General features: G+C 37.9%; 1 pseudogene across 1 annotated transcript; it reads left to right on the top strand.

Annotated features, from left to right (window-relative positions):
* The first annotated feature begins 407 nt into the window (after positions 1-407).
* On the top strand, positions 408-11,190 carry LOC149169160 (callose synthase 3-like; annotated as a pseudogene). The gene is made up of 8 exons (XR_016259779.1): positions 408-473; positions 1,662-1,774; positions 1,962-2,024; positions 8,622-8,789; positions 9,001-9,798; positions 9,912-9,962; positions 10,193-10,378; positions 10,557-11,190. The product of XR_016259779.1 is annotated as a callose synthase 3-like (transcript).
* Positions 11,191-11,854: the final 664 nt, after the last annotated feature.

The raw sequence follows: 11,854 nt of genomic DNA, 5'->3' as shown, positions 1-11,854 counted from the left end.
TGAAGTGGATATTTCACAAATTATATTCTATAGATCCCGCAAGGTCAATAACATGTTCTCTTTTTTGTGATTGGTGCAGTGTCTCATCGCTTGCTTGGTTCATGTCAAATCAAGAAACTAGTTTTGTTACCATTGGACAGGAAGGTTAGTTTCTTGTGGCATCAATGTGACAGTTTCATAGGCTGAAGTTTTGTTATATTTCGAAGAGAAGGGAGTTTAATTGGATATGAAACAATATAATTTTTTTCTCAATATATTGGGGACTTCCAATTTAACTGTATCAGACAATACAATCACATACTTAGGAACTTGAAGTGGATATTTCACAAATTATATTCTATAGATCCCGCAAGGTCAATAACATGTTCTCTTTTTTGTGATTGGTGCAGTGTCTCATCGCTTGCTTGGTTCATGTCAAATCAAGAAACTAGTTTTGATACCATTGGACAACGACTGCTAGCAAGTCCGCTTAAGTAAGCTCTCAAAACAATTGTTATTGATTAATTCCTCAACTTTACATTATTAATGGACTGAAAACAAAGTTTTTCGTCCACAACCTGGCAGAAATTTTTTACTGTAATTAAGAAAGACACTTCATAACTTAAAAGTCAGAAGTATCGATCATTTTATTAGAGCCCCCTATAATGTATTCTGTGATTTTTTGCTGATGGATCATGGTGGAATAGAAGTTTGTGGATATTCATGTTAGCATTTTCATGATTTTATCATGTACGTTTTTTCTGCCATATCATTGACTAAACATTGCTATGAAACGTCAAGCCAGGGGATACGGAACTCAGAGAGTAAGGAGATTGGTGACAGTTGAAGTCTTGTTTCTCTATTACTATTGAGATTTGGAAGAGCTTTCTTTCTCTTCATTGCCTTTGGTGGGACTCCTTTTTTTGTCACTGTTTGCACTGATGTTGTTGTCCCATGGGAGTTCATAAAGATGGATCGTTCAAGAGTGCCTTGGAGGGTAATTCAGAGGAAAGACCACTCTGAATTTTTAAGTTTTTTCCAAGTCATTCTGCTATTTTCCTGAGTTTTCTTCTGAGTGCGATATTTTGATTCTTACAGAGTTATTCCCGAATTATATTTTTTGTACATTGATGGGAAGTAGTGCAAGTTATAACCATGAAATAAGCATATTTTGTACAACTTGTTATATAGCTTTTTTGTTTCTTAATTTGGCTGTTTCCTCAATACTTAAATGTACAGCCTTCTTTTTCTGCCGTATGGCCCACTTTTCTTGCCTGTTTTTCTGCTGTACGGCTTTTTTCTACTTCTGGCCAGCTTTTCTGCTCTCTATTTTCTTCTGCGCAGCCTGTTGGCATGCTCTTTTCTCCTGTATGACATGCCTTTCTGTTGTACGAATTTTATGGTACATGGTACGACTGATCTGTCATTGCTATATCACCTGTCATTTACACTCCTTCCACTGCTCCTTTGTCTTCTGTTGATGCTATAGGCCATACATTTCTCTTCAAATCCTTCTAGTATAGATGACGCCTGCAAAACCATATTAGCATTGTGAACTGGATGTGTTTTTCATGACAGCTAGTTGACATTGAACATAAGATTGCAAGTAACTGTTAGATGAGGTTGCAGGCAAGTTTGTTCATATTTGTTTGTTATTCATTTCCTCTTTCTTGTCTTTCAAGGGTGCGCTTTCATTATGGACATCCTGATGTATTTGATAGATTGTTTCACCTCACAAGAGGTGGGATAAGCAAAGCTTCAAAAGTTATCAACTTAAGCGAGGACATTTTTGCAGGTAGGTATTCTGTGATTTTTTTTGTGTACTTTATAATTATTTACATTTAGATATAATGATTGAGTTAGATATTTTTATATGGAGGGATGTATATGAAATGCTTCTATTCTTGCAAGGATATATTGCTGCATTGATCTTTTGAAGCACAGATGCACGGATGTATATAATACTATCATTTTTCTTGTAGGATTCAATTCTACACTACGGCAAGGAAATGTAACTCATCATGAATACATGCAAGTTGGTAAAGGTCGGTTGGAAATTTCTGTTAATTTCAAACAAAATACAGTGGCAGAGAACAGCGCTCTGATACCACTGTTGGGAATTTTTTTGCTAAAATTCCAAAAACAAAAAATAGCTTGAACAGAACAAGGATGCTCTGATTTAAACACAGGATCTTTAACACAACGGAAACTTTAAAAAAAATTATTTGCAGCTGACAGAGTTTTCACACACCAACAGATTTTTATTCATTAATAAAACTGCTGTTACAAAAGAGTCTTCCTCTCTCACAGAGGGATTTCACCACTAGAACTGTTTCAGATACAGTTTTTAACTTTACTCTGTCTCTTCAGAAAAATAAAATCCTCTTGTTTCAATCACCCTGCTGCATTACAAAAAAAAACTTCTGTCTCTGCTAAAGAGATCAACACACTGCTGTGTGGAAATTACGCATCAATTTTTCTCACGCTACTGCGTTCTATTTTTTTTACTTCGCACTGTTGTGCATTACAATTCATTTACACTGCTGTGTATATTTTCATACGCGCTGCTGCGTTCTTCCCTCTTCTCGCTTTTTCACAAAAAAAAAAACATTACATATATATATGACAACAAAAAAAAACTTACATCCGTTTTCACTTGCCATGCTGCCGTAAAATAAAAACAATAAAATTAAATGGTTTTACCAACTTTTACTTGTGCCCATACTCCCGCTGAAATAAAATTAAAATCTTTACCAAAACTTACCAACCCACAGTAAATTACATTTACTGTTTTACTGACAAAACTGGCGGTAAAGAAACTTTTACTTCACGTCAAATTCATTTGTTGCTGGCCTGTACTTCAACCATTGACTTCAATTTGATCGCATCGTAGAATCACAAACTGCGGAAGGAAAAATGGAACATTATTATGTTGGTGCGAATTGCGATTTGCGATTGAATCGCATCACGAAATCACATTTGGCGGAACAGAAAAAAAAAGGAGCACAAGCATATGGTGCGATCTGCGATATGCGATCGGATCGCATCGCACCATCGCAATCAGAGAAATCAAGTGAACGAAACAGAGGATCCAAGCATGCATGCAATTTGCGATCTGCGATCTCATCGCATCGCAAAGGTAAAGAAAAACAGTTTGTTGCAGTTGAAATTATATTTCAACACTCCCCTTTAATTTCAACTGCTGGGTTATCAATCATACCCAGACGCTTCCTTAAAAACTCAAAACTTTTTTGTCCCAAAGGCTTGGTCAGAATGTCCGCAACCTGTTCTTGAGTGCTGCAATGTTGTAAAACAATTTCTCTGTTGTTCACCAATTCTCTGATGTAGTGGAACTTTGTATCTATGTGTTTCGTTCGCTTGTGAAACACAGAATTCTTGGACAACGCAATAGCAGAGCTATTGTCACAAAAAATCATTGTTGCTTTTGCCTGCTCTTGGCCTAAGCTCCTTAACATTTTCCTCATCCACACTGCTTGACATGCTGCTGTTGTCGCTGCCACGTACTATGCTTCTGCTGTAGACAACGCCATGGTAGGCTGTTTCTTGGAAGCCCATGAAATTGCTCCTGAACCCATGTGAAAAATGTAACCGGATGTGCTTTTCCGGTCATCCACACTTCCAGCCCAATCGCTATCGGTGTAGCCAACTAAATCTGAACTTTCTGAAAGAGTATATAAAATGCCAAATCTTTTTGTACCATTGACATACCTCAGAATTCTTTTTTCTGCTTGCCAATGTGCTTCCTTTGGCTTCTCCATAAATCTGGAAATTAAACTAACAGCATGCATTATATCCGGCCTAGTTGCAGTTAAATACATAAGGCTGCCAACTATGCTCTTGTACAAGCTAGGATCAAAATCCTTGCTGCTGTCCTCTTTGCTGAGTTTTAATCCCATTACTGTGGGAGTGATTGATGCCTTGCTGTCCTGCATGTTAAATCTGCCCAACACTTCATTTACATATTTTGTCTGTGAGATAAAAATCCCATTTTCATTTTGATCTACTTCTATTCCTAAGAAGTATCTCAGCAAACCCATGTCAGTCATCTCAAATTCTTCTTTCATGACTGATTTAAAATTTTCAATTAGGTAGTCATCATTACCTGTAAAAATCACATCATCAACAGACAAGACTACAATTAAAATCTTACCATCCTTTTCTTTGATGTAGACGGTGCGTTCTCCCTCACATTTGTCAAATTCATTTTCCAGTAGATAGGAATCTATCCTACTGTACCACGCTCTTGGAGCTTGCTTCAGCTCATAAAGAGCTTTCTTCAATCTGCAAACTTTGTGTTCTTGGCCTTTCTTCTCATAGCCTAGAGGTTGTTCAATATAAACCTCCTCCTTTAACACTCCATTTAGGAATGCCGACTTCACATCCATCTGGTAAACTTTCCATTTGTTTTGTGCTGCTATGGACAACACTGCTCTCACGGTTTCCATTCTTGCAACCGGTGCGAAAGTTTCCTCATAGTCTCTCCCATACTGCTGCTTGTATCCCTTGACAACCAGCCTTGCCTTGTGTCTTTCAATTTTGCCTTCAGCATTGCATTTGGTCTTATAGACCCATTTGACTCCAATGACTTCTTTACCTTTTGGTAGCTCAACCAAATCCCATGTCTTGTTTCTTTCTATGGCTTTCATCTCCTCATCCATAGCTTCTATCCATTTCTTATCTTTAATTGCATCTTCGAAATGAATAGGATCATTAACATGACAATACAAGGCAAATAAGGAATTCATTCCTTCATCATAAATGTCACTTAGATTTCTAAATTTCTTACCTCTTTCATTTGGTGAGCAAGTGCTTGAAGATGCACTTGAATTTCCTCCTTGTGGTGTGCTTGGAGAAGCACTCTCATTTATCCTCAAAGGTGTTCCTTGCTGTCCTTGTGTTGGCGCTGCTGTTTGGGGATGTATTTCAGCCATCTCCTCATCATCTTCATCATGAGACAAACAGTTTTTAACATTCACTGTTTTCTCTATGCTTCCATCCCAAGCTTCCTCCTCAATAAACTGAACATCTCTGCTCACAAAGAACTTCTTGGTGGATGGGATATACAACCTGTAAGCTTTGGATTCCTCACTGTATCCAATGAAAATACATTTCTCCCCTTTGCTGTCCAACTTCCTCCTTAGCTGATCTGGAATTTGTGCATAAGCCACACATCCAAAAACTTTCATGTGGGTGACTCTTTGCTTTCTCCCACTCCATGCTTCTTCTGGCACTTTGTTCATCACAGCTTTTGTAGGACACCTATTCAAAATATATATTGCACAGTTTACAGCTTCAGCCCAATAATCATTTGGCAAATGCTTTGCCTTCAACATGCTCCTCGCCATATCCATAATGGTTCTGTTCTTCCTTTCGGCAACTCCATTTTGCTGCGGGGTATAGTTGGCTGTAAATTGCTTGTGTATTCCATTTTCTCTGCAAAAACATAAAAATTCTTTGGAGATATACTCACCTCCTCTGTCAGTTCTCAAGACTTTAATACGCAGCCCACTTTGATTTTCCACAAGTGTTTTGAACTTTCGGAATTTTTCAAACACTTCCGATTTGTTCTTCAAGAAATAAACCCAAGTTTTTCTTGTAAAATCATCAATGAATGTTAGAAAATATTGGCTGCCTGCTAAAGATGGGGTTTGCATTGGTCCACATAAATCTGAGTGGACAATTTCTAAGGGTGCTTTTGCCCTGATGCTTTTCCCTGATGGAAAACTTTCTCTATGTTGTTTCACCAAGATGCAACCTTCACAAAGGCTGTCCGGTTTCTCTATCAATGGTAATCCTCTTACCATTCCTTTTCTGCTTAGCAAGTTAAGACCTCTAAAGTTGAGATGTCCAAATCTCAAGTGCCACAACCAATTTTCATCTTTTGGTTGGCTTTGGAAAGCCTCTTGGGTAACTGCTGCAATTTCTTCTTTGTTTTTCAAATCTGCCCTTATTCTGAGAGGGAACATCATGTTCCTCGTCATCCTTACTTCAGCCATACATCTTTTGCTGGGTGCTCTATCCATGATGGTGCACACATCATTCTCAAAGAAGACATCGTAACCCTTTTGAACAAGTTGTCCAATACTTAAGAGGTTACACCTCATTCCAGGAACATAATAGACATCTGCTATGGTTTTCCTTTCACCTTGCTTTGTAAATATTTTAACTTCTCCTTTTCCCATAACAGAAATTTTACTATCAGTCCCAAGTGTGACTTGTGACTTCACATTCTGACCTAAAACAGAAAACAGGGCTATGTTTCCTGTCATATGGTTGCTGCAACCGGAGTCTAGAAACCATATATCTTCACTATTTGTTTTAGCCATATTACAAGCTAACAACACATTATCTTGGCTAACATTTTCTCTAGTAATATTTGCACTAGATCTATTGTTCATATCATGCTGCTTCTTTTTACATTCATTGGCATAATGCCCATATTTTTTACAGTAATAACATTGGACATTGGATTTTTCATACCTTTGTCCTTGAGCATGATGTTGTCCACTTTGTTGGGTGTTGCCTTGGCCTTGGTTCTGATTTGGGTTGCTGCCTCTTCCTTGAGCATTTGCTGGATTGTTCTTTCCACCTCTGTTCTGGATTATGCCTCTTCCTTTCTTGTTTCCTCTGCCTTGACCTCTTCCTCTTCCAAAGGACATCTGGGTCTTGAAGGCTTGCTCTAGAGATGAGTTTTCATTTCTACTCAACTTCTGCTCATGTGTTATCAGTGATGCATGAAGTTCATCAACTGATAAGTTTGAGAGATCCTTTGTCTCTTCTATGGTGGTGACAATCACATGGAACCTTGAAGGTAGGACTCTCAATATTTTCTCCACAATCCTCCTTTCTTCAAGAGTCTCTCCATGAGTCCTTATCTGTGTGACCAGACTAATTACATGTGTAAAGAATGAGTCAATATTGTCTGACTCCTTCATGTTCAGATTCTCAAAATCTTTCCTCAGCAATTGTAGTTTTGTTATCTTCACTCTCTCCATGCCTTGATAGGCTGTCTTGAGAGTTTGCCATGCTTCCCTGGATGTCTTGGTTGCTGCTATCCTTGGAAACACACTCTGGTCCACTGCTTGATACAAAAATACAAGGGCTTTTGAATCCTTATTTATGTTGCTCTTCAACAGATCCTTCTCTCCCTGAGTTAATCCATTAAACTCATTTTCATCTGCTGGTTTTTCAAAGCCATATTCAACAAGTTCCCATAAATCTTGTGAGGCAAACAGGGCTCTCATGGTTATTGCCTAGTAGTCATAGTTTTTCGGGATTAAACGGTGGGAATTGGGTATTAAACATACCCATGCTAGTGCTTGTGCTAGCCATTCCTTGCATTTTCAGCTATGCTTCAAATTTTTTGACAATGTGTTTAAAATACTGACTGTTTCTTCATCAGTAACACAAAAAACTGGTCTGAGAAATACCTGGATTCTTTTGCTTGAGTCTTCAATTTGCTGGAGAAGCTGCTGCAACAAGAAACATTCATTTAGCTTCTTTGACACCTTCAAAGAGCTTGGACAAGCTCCGATACCATGTTGGAAATTTCTGTTAATTTCAAACAAAATACAGTGGCAGAGAACAGCGCTCTGATACCACTGTTGGGAATTTTTCTGCTAAAATTCTAAAAACAAAAAATAGCTTGAACAAAACAAGTATGCTTTGTTTTAAACACAGGATCTTTAACACAGCGGAAACTTTAATAAAAATTATTTGCAGCTGACAGAGTTTTCACACACCAACAAATTTTTATTCATTAATAAAATTGCTGTTACAAAAGAGTCTTCCTCTCTCACAGAGGGATTTCACCACTAGCACTATTTTAAATACAGTTTTTAACTTTACTCTGTCTCTTCAGAAAAATAAAATCCTCTTGTTTCAATCACCCTGCTGCGTTACAAAAAAAAACTTGTCTCTGCTAAAGAGATCAACACACTGCTGTGTGGAAATTACACATCAATTTTTCTCACGCTGTTGCGTTCTATTTTTTTTTACTTCGCACTGCTGCGTTCTTCCCTCTTCTCGCTTTTTCACAAAAAAAACCATTACATATATATGACAACAAAAAAAAGCTTACATCCGTTTTCACTTGCCATGCTGCCGTAAAATAAAAACAATAAAATTAAATGGTTTTACCAACTTTTACTTGTGCCCATACTCCCGCTGAAATAAAATTAAAATCTTTACCAAAACTTACCAATCCGCAGTAAATTACATTTACTGTTTTACTGACAAAACTGACGGTAAAGAAACTTTTACTTCACGTCAAATTCATTTGCTGCTGGCCTGTACTTCAACCATTGAATTCAATTTGATCGCATCGTAGAATCACAAACTGCGGAAGGAAAAATGGAACATTATTATGTTGGTGTGAATTGTGATTTGCGATTGAATCGTATCACGAAATCACATTTGGCGGAACAAAAAAAAAAATGGAGCACAAGCATATGGTGTGATCTGTGATATGCGATCGGATCGCATCGCACCATCGCAATCGGAGAAATCAAGTGAACAAAACGGAAGATCCAAGCATGCATGCGATTTGCGATCTGCGATCTCATCGCATCGCAAAAGTAAAGAAAAATAGTTTGTTGCAATTGAAATTATATTTCAACAAGGTCGTGATGTGGGACTCACTCAAATATCACTTTTTGAGGCAAAGGTGGCAAACGGGAATGGTGAACAGACTTTGAGTCGTGATATTTATCGACTTGGTCACCGCTTTGACTTTTTCCGGATGATGTCCTGCTATTTTACTACGGTTTGAGTTTTATTTCAGTTCCATGGTAGGGATAAATTGTCCTCTTCTTTACCCCTATTTCTTAAATTTTTCTTGTCACTCGAGTATGGTTTTTCATGCCCATTACAAATCATAATAACTTGCATATATCATTGATTGGTCTGCGATTTAACTAGTAGGAATTACCAGGAAAATTAACCTGATTTGGAAGCATTCTTATGAACAGAAAGCAACTTGCTCTGTTACATATATTGCAGGTGACTGTGATTACAGTGTATGTTTTTCTATATGATCGATTGTATTTGGTTTTGAGTGGACTTGAAAATGCAATGCTACGTGAAGCTGCTATACAACATAATTCTGCCCTGGAAGCCGCCCTTGCTTCGCAATCATTAGTCCAGCTTGGCATGTTAATGGCCTTACCTATGGTGACGGAGATTGGCATAGAACGAGGATTCCGCAAAGCCTTAAGTGACTTTGTGATCATGCAGCTGCAGATGGCATCGGTTTTCTTTACTTTCTCTCTTGGAACAAAGGCACATTATTATGGCCGCACATTACTTCACGGTGGATCAAAATACAGAGCTATTGGGCGTGGATTTGTTGTCTATCATGCTAAGTTTGTAGATAACTATCGCAGCTATTCACGCAGCCACTTTGTCAAAGGATTCGAGTTGATGTTGCTCTTGATTGTGTACACTATCTATAGCCAGACACATCGTAAGACTGTTCCCTATATCCTAATCACTTACTCCATGTGGTTTATGGTTGGGGCATGACTATTTGCTCCTTTCCTGTTTAATCCTTCTGGATTCGAGTGGCAAAAGAATGTGGATGACTGGACAGATTGGATGAAGTGGATCAACAACCGTGGGGGTATTGGTGTGGCCCAGGATAGGAGTTGGGAATCCTGGTGGAATGAGGAACAGAATTATCTCAAGCATTCAGGATTGCGGGGAAGGATTTTGGAGATATTGTTATCACTTAGATTTTTCCTGTATCAGTATGGATTGGTTTATCACCTAAAGATTGTACACGAACACAAGAGTCTTCTGGTATAATTAGTAGATGTTGTAATCAGTTTCCGTTATTAATAAAGTATTTATTAGAGTGAGAATGATGGGACTTTTTTTTTGGATCTAATGTATTTCTTGTCCACAGAATGCAGGTTTATGGGCTATCTTGGCTGGTCATTGCAATCGTTTTATTGGTAATGAAGGTAAGCCTCCTACTTTCCATTTTTGTTTAATCTTACAAGTAAGGAAGGGAATAATTTCAAAATCAGATCTTTTTGGGCTATGGAAGACGATCATATTTTCCTTATTCTAACAAAAATCATTGCCATAAATTAATGATCTCCGTCTCTTGCTCCAAATTGTCTAGAAATAGATTATGATATTTCTTTTGTCAAATCTTGTATACTATTTCGTTCGATTTTTGCATGCACAGATATTATCCATGGGAAGGCGGAGTTTCGGTGCAGATTTTCAGCTCACGTTCCGGCTTCTGAAGGGGCTTATTTTCATTGGTTTCTTATCAGTTCTCATTATTCTCATGGTTGTCCTTGGCTTAACAATAGCAGACTTGCTTGTATGTTTCCTTGCATTCATGCCTACTAGATGGGCAATCCTACAGGTAATTAGGATTGATGAAGTTGTGCTACTTATCTGTCAGCTGTTTGCAGTTGGGAATGGAAATTGGTGGTAGTTTATGCTTATTTTAAGATCTAGATTTTGTCAGTTGTTTGCAGTTGGGAATGGAAATTGGTGGTAATTTATGCTAATTTTAAGACCTAGATTTTGTTTGTGTGTAGATCGCACTGGCTTGCAGGCCTCTATTTCAACGCCCTGTATTTTGGGATTCTGTTCGTGCCCTTGCTCGGAGTTATGATTATGTGATGGGACTCCTACTTTTTACACCAGTTGCTATATTGGCTTGGTTTCCATTTGTATCTGAGTTCCAAACCTGTTTTCTCTTCAACCAGGCGTTCAGTAGAGGCTTGCAAATTTCACGAATTCTCGCTGGTAGGAGATGAGATGAGTCTTCTATAAGCAGAGTAATACAGTACACTCTTGTGTATGTTCATACGGTAAGATCACATGTGTTATGTGGACATGACTTTTCGGCCTTAATATCGACCCCAAGTCGAGAAATCTATAGATAGTCAGAGGGACATTCTTCTTATTGAAGTAGTATCTTCAATTTCCAAATTCCTGCTTTGACAACAGTCAGGACATGGAATTACATAATGTTGCAACCTCTGTGATATTTAGTGTGGTGGATGGCATACCAATATTTCTATGAGAATCGAAGCAGCCAAGTAATTGGTGAAGTTGCAGGTGTATAGTTTCTACGATTGAGGTGACTCCGATATTTGCATGAAATATCAATAATCAAAGCAGCCAAGTAATTGGTGAAGTTGCAGATGTATAGTTTTCACATCTGACGTGACTGCTGAAATCATTTTTTCAATGTGAAATCATGGATCTCAAGCATTATATTTAATTGGGGTTCATTTGACATTTCCTAAAGAACTTGTTCCTGAGTCAGACCAAATACAATCAAAGTTGCATTAATCGTTATTGGGATATTATTGGCGCGGGAAAAAATCAGAAAAAATCATAACATACAAAAGTTCTCATTTTTTTCAATTTTTTAATATCTAAAGCATCTACAACATAAAATAACATTGACACAAAAATATGATAAAAGAACTAATATATAAGATGTTTAATATCATTTCTAATGCTACATCACACATAACAGTGAATCATGTCATAGTAAGTCATGATTCATGACTCCCAACTCAGCCTCAAAATATCAACAAAAAATATAATAATGTATCTCATGAGTCATAATGTCATATACAATGAGATGAAGCAAATAATTAAAGTCTAATACTATTAATTTCCTATGCCCCTCTTGCGAGAAAATGTAATAGCTTTCCCTTTCCCTCTAGATGTAGATGCCGGTGGAGTTGGCAGTGGACTCTGCTGTGCTCTAGAAACTGAAGGACTAGGAGCTATAGGAGGTAGACCATGTCCTCTACTGGTGGCAGGGGTAGCCCAGGTAAGTGGTGTCACCTCCTCCTCCTGTTGCTTCGCCTCCTCC

This window comes from Pinus tabuliformis, chromosome 4_2, assembly GCF_031772625.1.
Source record: "Pinus tabuliformis cultivar Carrire ecotype Pingquan chromosome 4_2, CPIR1, whole genome shotgun sequence".
NCBI lineage: Eukaryota > Viridiplantae > Streptophyta > Pinopsida > Pinales > Pinaceae > Pinus > Pinus tabuliformis.
The sequence above is the reverse complement of the archived record's forward strand: the minus strand, read 5'-3'. Positions and strand labels throughout refer to the sequence as shown.